Consider the following 12,310-nt stretch of genomic DNA (forward strand, 5'->3'; position numbering starts at 1 on the left):
AAATCCCGAGGTTTTTCCTGAAAGTTGGATTTCGCACAAAAAGCGAGACACCGGAACGGTTCTGTCGCGAAAACAACGTTAGTCCGTGTTAGTTGCATCCAAAATACACAAATTAGAGGCAAAACAATAGCAAAAGTGTTCGGGAAAGTAGATACGTTTTGGACGTATCGCCCACGAGGTGGCCAAACCACAAGGCGGCGCGGCCAAGGGGGGCCCGCGCCGCCCTGTGGTGTGGGCCCCTCGTCGGCCCCCGACTCCGCCCTTCCGCCTACTTAAAGCCTCCGTCGCGAAACCCCACGATGCGAAAAAACCACGATACGGAAAACCTCATCGAGACGCCGCCGCCGCCGATCCCATCTCGGGGATTCTGGAGATCTCCTCCGGCACCCGCCGGAGAGGGGATTCATCTCCCGGAGGACTCTACACCGTCATGGTCGCCTCCGGAGTGATGAGTGAGTAGTTCACCCCTGGACTATGGCTCCATAGCAGTAGCTAGATGGTTGTCTTCTCCTCATTGTGCTTCATTGTTGGATCTTGTGAGCTGCCTAACATGATCAAGATCATCTATCTGTAATACTCTATGTTGTGTTTGTCGGGATCCGATGGATAGAGAATACCATGTTATGTTAATTATCAAGTTATTACATATGTGTTGTTTATGATCTTGCATGCTCTCTGTTATTAGTAGAGGCTCTGGCCAAGTTTTTTCTCTTAACTCCAAGAGGGAGTATTTATGCTCGATAGTGGGTTCATGCCTGCGTTGACACCTGGGACAGTGACAAAAAGTTCTAAGGTTGTGTTGTGTTGTTGCCACTAGGGATAAAACATTGGCGCTATGTCCGAGGATGTAGTTGTTGATTACATTACGCACCATACTTAATGCAATTGTCTGTTGCTTTGCAACTTAATACTGGAAGGGGTTCGGACGATAACCTGAAGTTGGACTTTTTAGGCATAGATGAAGTTGGATGGCGGTCTATGTACTTTGTCGTAATGCCCAATTAAATCTCACTATACTTATCATGACATGTATGTGCATTGTTATGCCCTCTCTATTTGTCAATTGCCCGACTGTAATTTGTTCACCCAACATGCTTTTATCTTATGGGAGAGACACCTCTAGTGAATCTGTGGACCCCGGTCCATTCTTTAATACTTGAAATACAAATCTGCTGCAATACTTGTTTTTACTATTTTCTCTGCAAACAATCATCTTCCACACAATACGGTTAATCCTTTGTTACGGCAAGCCGGTGAGATTGACAACCTCATCTGTTTCGTTGGGGCAAAGTACTTTGGTTGTGTTGTGCAGAGTTCCACGTTGGCGCCGGAATCCCTGGTGTTGCGCCGCACTACATCCCGCCGCCATCAACCTTCAACGTGCTTCTTGGCTCCTCCTGGTTCGATAAACCTTGGTTTCTTTCTGAGGGAAAACTTGCTGCTGTGCGCATCATACCTTCCTCTTGGGGTTGCCCAACGAACGTGTGAAATACACGCCGTCAGAAATCAAGGTGGATGAATTCCACCTACTACCAAATTTCTTTCCTGAAAAAAGAACGGTAGTTTGCTGAGAATAAATTGTGGAATCGGGTCAAATACCAAGAAAAATTTGCAAGACATATTAAATACCCCTGAATTGAAATCCCAACTAGAGTTCCCTATTTCCAACATCTAAACAAGGATTTAGTGTATTACAAATTTATACTAACACACTAAATTCAGGTAAAATATGCAATTTTAACCATGGTGCGGTATCCACATGTAGCATATCTTTATGGAAAGGGTATAGGTACACTTTTATACCCATGAGCAGTACACATACCTTACACGTGAAGTCTTGAGTAGCTTATGGATACGATCATATGCTCATGGGTATGTTGGGTTTCATTGCAGAAAACAAAAAATACTACGATAGAACAATATATCCAAGATATATTCTATGGAGATACAACGTAACATATGTGATCGGTGTTCATACCCTTGAAGATAGAAAAGCCTAACGTTCACAGAGAACGTTTGTCGATGAAGTTGTACGTCGACGCCGACCTCAAGGTCATGAAGAAGTCTAATGATGAAGCGCTCCAAGTGTCGCGCCTCCGCAGTTCTACACAAGTATTGTGTTGATAACGCGTGAAGCACACGTCCGTTGGGAACTCCAAGAGGAAGGTGTGATGCGTACAGCAGCAAGTTTTCCCTCAGTAAGAAACCAAGGTTATCGAACCAGTAGGAGATGAAGGCCACGTGAAGGTTGTTTGTGGAGGAGTGTAGTGCGGCGCAACACCAGGGATTCCGGCGCCAACGTGGAACCTGCACAACACAATCAAAATATTTTGCCCCAACTTAACAGTGAGGTTGTCAATCTCACCGGCTTGCTGTAAACAAAGGATTAAACGTATGGTGTAGAGAATGATGTTTGTTTGCGAAGAACAGCAGAGAACAGAGTTTGCAGTAGATTGTATTTCAGATGTAAAAGAATGGACCGGGGTCCACAGTTCACTAGTGGTGTCTCTCCCATAAGATAAATAGTATGTTGGGTGAACAAATTACAGTTGGGCAATTGACAAATAGAGAGGACATAACAATGCACATACATATCATGATGACTACTATGAGATTTACTTAGGGCATTACGACAAATAACATAGACCGCTATCCAGCATGCATCTATGCCTAAAAAGTCCATCTTCGGGTTAGCATCCGCACCCCTTCCAGTATTAAGTTGCAAGCAACAGACAATTGCATTAAGTATGGTGCGTAAGGTAATCAACACAAATATCCTTAGACAAAGCATTGATGTTTTATCCCTAGTGACAACAGCACATCCACAACCTTAGAACTTTCTTTCACTGTCCCAGATTCAATGGAGGCATGAACCCACTATCGAGCATAAATACTCCCTCTTGGAGTCACAAGTATCAACTTGGCCGAGCCTCTACTAGCAACGGAGAGCATGCAAGATCATAAACAACACATATATGATAGATCAATTAGTCAACTTGACATAGTATTCCATATTCATCGGATCCCAACAAACACAACATGTAGCATTACAAATAGATGATCTTGATCATGATAGGCAGCTCACAAGATCTAAACATGATAGCACAAGAGGAGAAGACAACCATCTAGCTACTGCTATGAACCCATAGTCCAAGGATGAACTACTCACGCATCAATCCGGAGGCGGGCATGATGATGTAGAGTCCTCCGGTGATGATTCCCCTCTCCGGCAGGGTGCCGGAGGCGATCTCCTGAATCCCCCGAGATGGGATTGGCGGCGGCGGCGTCTCTGGAACTTTTCTCATATCATGGCTCTCGGTACTAGGGCTTTCGCGACTGAGAGAATAAATAGGCGAAGGAGTAGAGTCGGAGGCGCTCGAGGGGCCCACCCCATAGGGTGGCGCGCCCAGGGGCCCCACCGCGCCGCCCTAGGGTGTGGCCGCCTCGTCGCCCCTCTTCGGACTTCTGGAAGGCTCCGTGGAAAATAAGACCGTGGGCTTTTGTTTCGTCCAATTCCGAGAATATTTCCTGTGTAGGATTTCTGAAACCAAAAATAGCAGAAAACAGGAACTAGCGCTTCGGCATCTTGTTAATAGGTTAGTGCCGGAAAATGCATCAAAATGATGTAAAGTGTATACAAAACATGTGAGTATTGTCATATAACTAGCACGGAACATAAGAAATTATAGATACGTTTGAGACGTATCAGGTGTATAGACGTCTCCCAGGCTCCGGTCCAACGGTGCAGCGGAAGAAGAAGATTCGAACCGGTGTTCCAGGAATACAACGACATGCAGTTAGAGGAGAATAATCCAATCCTACGTACGTTCCAAACTTCGAGAACACACGTGAGGGAGAGGAGAGGGGAGGGAGAGAGAACACAATGGGATGAATCAGGGGGAGCCTTGGGGGCTCTTTAATACGAGCAAGGGGGAGGAGAGGGGGCCACCAAGGGTAGTTGCCTCCCCCTCCTTGCGCCGCTGCCGGCCCTAGGGTTAAGGTTTGTGCGTGACGGCCCCACCTGGGCTGCCCCCCTTCCCTTTCCCTCAAGTGGCTCGGTCGACCCCCTTATTGGGCTGCCCAATGGTGGCCCAATTAAAGTCCCCCTATTTTTTCATTTTTATTTAGTTATTTAATTTATATAATTAAATAATAAACATATATTTAAGTCTTCGAACTATTCACTGAACCCGGAACTTATTCTGATTCCTCTCCGAAATAATTCAAGTGTTCTCTTCCTATTCTCGAACAATACCGAACCAATATCTAAGCATCCTATACCCTTAAGTGTGCCACCCTATGGGTTCGGGAATGCGTAGACATGATCGAGATGACTCTCCGATCAATGATCATTAGGGGGTTCTAGAAAACCATAACGGTCCCTATGCATCCACGAATTAAGTTTATCGTTTGAACCTCAATGTCGAGTCATATTCCTTTTGTAACACGATACCTTTGTTTGTCCGAGACTTTAATCTTTGGTATTCGCTATACCTTTGTTCTATCTCTTTACCGAGAAGCACAATTCAACTCGTCATCATAATATCATATCCTTTGTGACATAGTTACTTGCTTGCAAGCGGTGTTGATATGATATTACTGAATGGTCCCATTGTCGTATCTATCTATCACATGATTGTACAAATTTCTCTCTTGACTCATACTCCTCAATCCATCCCATTGGCATACTTGAGTACCGCCTTTATGACTACCTTGTTACGGAATAACGGTTGATGATATCAAAGTAGCTGCAGGTCATAGTGATTAACCATAGTCTCGCGGTCTAAGAATTATGTTACAATATTTCATGGCAGTATCGCAATGCTGAACTTTGTGACTTGATCAGCAGAGAAAACCTCACCACATCCCATTACTCAGACTCGACATCCACTACGATCAGCTCAACACATTGTGTTTGGAATGAAAAAACCTCACCACACCCTCCCTCTTTTTAGAACATTGCTAACCAATACAGACTTAGCACAACCATCCCGGCCAGGACAACAATAAACCAGATCAAACAAACTTATCACATTCCTAGTACCCCACCACTATGCCCGCCACTACCCCAAACACATACGACACATCCTCTCCACTCGCATACCCCAAACACTCACGATTTAATTTTTGAGAAAAGAGTCCACATTCACATTTACGTCAAGTAAAAAACTAAAATTCGTGATACTAATAATATAAAACAGTATATAATATCAAGATTAAAAATAAGTAATAAAAAATGTAAAATTAGTATAAACACGTCGATAGTAAAACATTAAGTAATTATTCAGATTTTTTCATTTTGGGTACATTCTAATCATATAATTTTAAAATTATTGAACTTATATTGGCTTTTAAAACTAGTAGCCATTGATTTGTTTTTCTTATTTTTTAACTTTTGCTATTTTTTATTAAATTGTACTCCCTCTTTACCGGTATGTATGTTTATTAGATTTTGTTAAGAATGTGCTTTGACAAGAAACTATTACTATGATTAACAATTAAAATTATTACTAGTCCATTCGATTCATATTAATTGACTTAACTTTATCTAGAAATAAATATATCTAGTCAACAAATGCGTCTAGATAGATGGCAAAGTTGAGTCAATTAATTTTGATAGGAGGGAGTTACTAATTTCGAAAATGAATCTCATGTAATCTACAAATTAACACTTGGACAAAGCCTTGTCCAAAGGGAATTTCCCTCTCCAAGTGGTTTTTGTGTTAATGACCAACATGATTAGCGGACTAACCATGTGCTTGAAATATATGAAACTGCCTAGGTACATCCTAACGAACACGATAGATGGCTGGAGAACCATCAAAGGAAAAGGAGATAACATCTCGATGATTTTTTCGAGTCACCGGGTACAAAATCAGATCTACGGGGAGGGTACCTGCTTCAAAAGGTTCGGGTGGAACCAAAACACATATATAAAGTCGTATTTGCAACCGCTAGATATCCCATGGTGTGAGAGAACCTACCCCTTTATCTAGTTGTGAAAACTGGTATTTGCATGTTTGAGACATCCCAAGTTCTGCTTGGAAACTCGGGGGCATGGGACACTTGAGCCAGAATATCCATGGGTACGGAAAAAGTAGCGCAACTATCTGGACATCTCGGGTGGCCCAGAACCTCTAGGGTTGTGAACTTCTTAGCCTACCACCAGGCCTATCTAGTGCATTGTACACATGTGTTGCAACTCTCCACATAGACAGGACATTGGCTCGGAAGTTGCCGCATGGGCCTACGGGATCTAGAACTTCCTACCCTCTAGGGCAACCTCCTTCATACCAAGTGGGATGTGCCTTTGACTCGTCGAGTTGCGCAACTCCCTGTATAGGCCTAGCCTAGAGCCATAGGGCCTCGAAAAAATGGATCTAAGGGATTAGATTTGAGGTGGCGACTATATAATCCACCACCCCCCACAAAAAAGGTGATACATTTTTCTTGCCTCATCCATTCTTGCAAGATGTCAAACCTTTGAGATCTCCCTCCCTACTACTTATCTCTTGTTGATATTACAGGAAGGATAGACGAGATCTATATCTGCACATTAACCGAATGAATTTTAATTTCCCTTGTTATATGTTGTGGATCTTGCTACTCTTGGGTATTTGAGCCCCCTAGATGGAAGGAGTCGCCTTTGATCCTAACGTTGGTGGTGTACGGCTTTGGGGAAAGGTTAGGAACCTCCAATTAAGTTGTTGAGATGCCCCAATCAAGTTAATTTATAATGGTCTAAGTGTCAGCTTCAAGGGCGCCATTTAGTGGATCTAGGAGCTTCTCATTGTGGGAAGGCTTGAGAAGATCACTGTGAGCTATTGGTGGGAATTGCATCACCCTAATGGTCCAAGAGAGTTGTGTCACCCTACTGCTCCAAGAGATATTAGCACCCTAAAGGTGTGAACTTTGGGACACATAATCGTATCCATTGTGTGGTAATGTTTGAACCCTTTACTTACTTCCCACTAACTAGGTATCTTGTTTATCTTATGAATCTAGTTGTATCTTGGCATATACCTAGGTTGCTCTCACACACACACATATATATTCACCCCCCCCCTCTAATCGACCTCTTTGATCCTTTCACTTGTCTTATAAAAATCTAAAATACCTGAGACACGGGAAGGGAGGGTGTATGATACTTTCACTTCCAAAGTTTGATGATCATCTTTATATCTTGTTCCATGTGGCCGCAATGCAAGTAGACGAATTTCTCACATAAGGGCATCATTATTGAAAACATCAAGGGCATGGGTACATCGGGAGTAAACAAAGGGAGTTTGTGAGTTGAGGCGTGCCTTTGTAACTTGCCAAAGTTTTTTGTTGAAACTTATTAATATATTTTTTCAGTCACCGTAAGATAATATTGTTCTTAACTCGTATGAAGTTGACCAGAGTCGATTTGCAGTCGGAAAGATTGTGGGTTAGGTCAGTGAACTCTAGACGTGAAGAAAGGAGTGGCATTTCATTACCGCTCTATCCCAAGAATTGCAATATCGCCCTTGCTCGGGAAGAGAAGGGTCGAAGTACACAACGCTTGCTCTGAAGATCTTGGTGTTTCGTGCTCCTTTCATGTTATTTAGGTTATACCCACCCCAACCCAACGCCAATGAAGGACCCCTTTCTTGGTAACGCACCGGAGTGAAGAGGAAGCTTCCCATGAGTCTAAGGCCGATGTGATTGTATATATTTAATCAAGATATAATTTTTGTACAACTGCAAACGCGTAGCTGTATCAAAGAGCGTGCTGACGCAACCAACCGCGTGAACGGTAACGGTAACATCGAGCGTGTGAAAAGAGGGCCGAACGGTGTGAAAATTCTGCGGCCAGTTCGATTCCAGGCTGGATTGATATATCTATAAGATCTACCTTTGTGGAAATTATTAAAGGGCTGCCTAAATAAAAAAGATGAGCAAATAAATAAAAATATTGCCTTGTTTTGTCTTTGCGCATGATAAAAGCCCATCCTCGTCATAGGCAAAGAGGAAAAAAAGTAGAAGGGAGAACTGAGGCAAAGAAAGACGGGGAGAAGAGAGGAGAGGCAAAATTAGCCGACCCGCGTCCACGGCAGCAGCTCCCACCAATCGCCATGAAAACCCTACAGCGCGAGGCGCAGCCGGCGAGGTCGAAGATGGCGCCGGCGCCGGAGCCCAAGACGAAGGGCGCGCCGGCCACGGAGGACTTCACGGCGAGCGAGGTCGACGTGGCGAACCTGCTCATCCAGCTCAGCGAGAGCAGCGCGTCCTCCGGCACCTCCCAGGCTCGGGCCCCGCGCGCCCCCGCAGGCTCAGTCGCCTCCTACTGCTCGCGCTCCGAGGACGCGCCGCCCGCCCCCGTGCTGGCCCCGGCCCCGGCCGTTCTGCTCGGCGGTTGCGTGGACTGGGAGGAAGATGAGGAGCAGGAGGTGGCCGGGACCCAGCGGAGGGTGAAGCGCTACCGCCTGATCGCGGAGATCTACGCCGCGACGGAGGAAATTGGTGGGCGCCCCGGTCGGAAGAACAAGAAGTGGTAGACGACGAGATATGAGAGAGGGATCCTCTTGTAATTAACGTTATTGCTGGGGGGTAGCTCGTAGTTCGAGCTCGCAGTCCTCTCTCCTTCCTCTCGTCGGAGACGAGTCGCCGTCGTTCTAGCTTGTAATTTTCAATAAGACTGTGCTTTGGTCGGAGCTCTATCCATGTCCATCCATGGAGAGGCTTCTGAATTCTGTACTGAATTTGTTTGGTTCCTTCCTGTCTGGTACCGTGTTCCTAGCTGGCTGTCTAGATCTCGAATCCTCGGTCTATCGCCTTTGCTGATCCATGTCTCCGCGGCGATTAGATCAGCTCCGGCCGTGGATTCAGTTGGGTTGCTCGCCGACTCTGCCCGGCGGGCGCGGCGAGGCCTATCGATTGCGCCGCGTGCGTGCATGCGTACTTTGCAATTAACTATTCGGAGCCGCATGCGAGCGCGATTCGATCGATCGATCTTGGGAATTTCGAGCTGTGAACCGTGATTGTTTGATTTGGCGTTTGGCCGGGTTGCGGCGAGACTGCAGACTGCTCTGGGAGTCCAGTTCCCAGCGTGCAGCGCTAGCTGGTCAGAAATGCTTACTGGATACTGTAGATCGACAGAAATGGTGAAAAGAGCCAGAGCGGTAAGCTGGCCGGCCGGCGGTCGTATCTTTGTTCCGATGCCAAGCGCCGCCTCCTCGTGTTGATTTAGTTGATCTAGGAGAGTTCGACTTCCTGCATGCAGCATATGACGGGAAAGAGCTGCTTCAGCAGCACACAGTTAACCACAGTGTTGGCGAATGGAATGTTCTAGAAGATTCCTTTCCTTGGAACGAGGACGTAGGTAGGCTTGCCGTGCTTGAGTTCCATTTCATCTTGCACATGTATGTGGATTCCAATTAAACCCACGAGCTAGCTTATCAACTGACCGATAATCTGCAAGGGACTGACGAAGATCGAGATGCTAGATCTATCTGCGAAGCTGGTCATGGACTCATGGTAAGTGGGCTTTTAGTTAACAACATAGTTCGCTTGATTTGATAACTTGTGGTTTGCAAAACGCAGATTCTAGCCATAGTGGGGGAGAAAAATAAAGAAAGAAATGGAGTAGAGTTCTACCTATAGCTATGTGCTTGGTAACATGGCCAACTAGAGAGAACAAATGTATTTGAGAATTGAGATTTACTATGAGGTTTCTTCCTATAAGTGTCATTTGCCAAACTAGGGGTTATCTGTCGGAACAAACAATAATATGGAGGACTAGGAGTTTAATCTATGTTTATTTGCTTGCTGGATTATTTTAGATTATGTTAGAATATGTAGAACGAATATCATTATAATACAAATATATATGAGCCTAATGACCCAAATGTTTTCTTGATGCAATGTCACCCTTTTGGAAAAGTATTGGGAAAAGCAGAGTGGTTAACATGGACTATAGATAGAAGGTTCATAAGGAAAATAATGAGATTCATGCATTTTGTATCAGTATTGGGGTGAATATATAATATTGCTCATGGAAATCATGTTGCTATTTCTCTTTTTTTGTAGTTACTGATGGAAAATGGCATAATTTGGATGAAAAAATCATGAGGGGTATGGATTTAATTCTTTACGGTTAGTCTAACATTATTTTTAGATTTGTCCATAATGTTTGGAAGCTTTGTTGCTAGTTCAGCTTTCTTGTGGCACTTTCTTACAGCAAATTGATCATGCAACATAATCTTAGAAGTGTTGGTGCATAAGTGATTTGACTTGGATGTTTTCGGAAATCTAGAATGAGGGAAGAGTTTGTTATTTTAGTGTGATATTATCAAAACTAATGGGTATAAATCTTCCATACTTTTTTGGTTAAATATTTCATGGAATTTTTATATCACTGCAAAATTGTATAAACTATAGTGTACAACATTCTCTAACAATAGTTAACAACGAAATGTGACTATTATTGGGTTTCATAACATTATTAAAATTGAAGAGTATAAATTTTCTTCTAGAACAAAATTGTATAAACTATAGTGTGCAATGTTCTCTTACATTCATGGAAACAAAGAAATATGACTATTATTGTAGAAGATAAATTGGGTGATATGCATTTTCTCGATGCTACAACTTTGATGCGTGTTTCCTGCACGCACAATATTTCAGTTCATGATCATTGTATGGGGAGGTTGGAGACAAAAGTGACAAAGATTTGAAGATTCGGTTGGTCGTAAAAAGGAAGGTACACGTGGAATAGTAGATAGCAACCAAGAAGCGTGTCATGGAGATGAAGGAAACCACTCTAGCACGGTGTTTTCTCCACCGTAGAATTCAAACAGAAAAAGGTAAATCATTTGTTTTGTAGGGGTCATGTAACGCATTTGGATCGACATAAATTATATAACGTAAGCTTTTTTGGATGGTAAGAATGATACTCTAATATCCATCTAACAAACTATAAGCTTTCCAAGACTTTGCTTCTGAACAGAGAGAAACGCAAGAGGCCAAGCAGCATGACGCAAGAAGATATCTTGGCAAACGCTCATTATTTATAATATTTTGTGTTGAAATTCATCGAATCCTTCATTATTTATTCTTTGTCATCGCTCATTATTAAATATTACACTAATAAAATATAGCTAACCCAATGTTCTTCTCATCTTGCTCTGGCACTACTTGTTATGGTGGCCACTAGTCACCAAGGAACTCCTAGTGCTTTTCGAAAAGACATTTCGTTCTCGGAAATAGTAACTCAAAAACTACGGCTATAGTAGTATGGTTCATATGTAGTTAATTAGTTATGTAGAAACATGTTGGGGAAATGCTAAAATATTAACCTTGCACAATCCTTCACATGAATAGCATAGCCTATCTCTCTCGGTCAAAAGATGATAAATATATCTGAGATTGCACCGTTCGCCCAATTCCGCATGGATCATGTCGTCTATCCCACCTTAGTGTTGGTTTCAAAAGAAACAATGGGTAATTGTTTTTCCCTCGGCATGGTTTGGATATGAAGAGAGAGTGTAAGTAGGTAAATGATTTATAGCACACATAATCTGTTTGTTTCAAAGAAATTTTATTGGAATTTTGGAGAGTTCTATTCCTTCGGAATTTCTCTTATATACGACCTATTTGGTTCGGTAGGGTTTGAAATGCTACAAAATCAGAATACCATGTCAATTATAATTCTAGGGTTAACTTTTAGAACCAAAAGGCTCTCGCCCGGTAAAAAGTTCAGGGCGCAGTCGATGGATGATCGCATGGCTTAACGCCTTAACTGTACATACTACCTCCGTTTCAAGGAATAAGGCGCACACGCATTCCAAGACGAACTTTGACCATAAAAAATAAGCAATAAAATTTTGATTATATTATATGTAATTAGCATCGTTGGATTCGTATTGAAAAGAACTTTTTAATGATACTAATTTCATACAAACAATCTTGATCTATTTGAAGTAATTCTTGGTCAAACAAAAAACTCGTAAAACGAGGGCGCCTTATTTCTTGAAATGGAGGTAGTACTAGCTAGCAGCCCTGTCGGCACAACGGGAGCCGGGTCGGCCGTGAACTGTCGCGTCATTATTGGTCTCTACACAAAGGCGCCTGTTCTCGCCGGTCACGGTACTGTATAAAATGCGCATTGTCATTTGTCACGCGAAGGTGCATGCATCGCCTTGCCACTCTGCAGGTTCTGCTCCTGCCGTTATGAAGAAAACCCAAGGTCACGCACTCGTAAACATCACAATGGTTGTCCCTAGTAAAATACAACCTCTGTTTTGCTTATTACTAGTATTCCATAAGTTTTATTCGTGCAGATCCGAGG

The sequence above is a fragment of the Lolium rigidum genome, chromosome 5 (genome assembly GCF_022539505.1).
Source record: "Lolium rigidum isolate FL_2022 chromosome 5, APGP_CSIRO_Lrig_0.1, whole genome shotgun sequence".
NCBI classification, from domain to species: Eukaryota; Viridiplantae; Streptophyta; class Magnoliopsida; order Poales; family Poaceae; genus Lolium; species Lolium rigidum.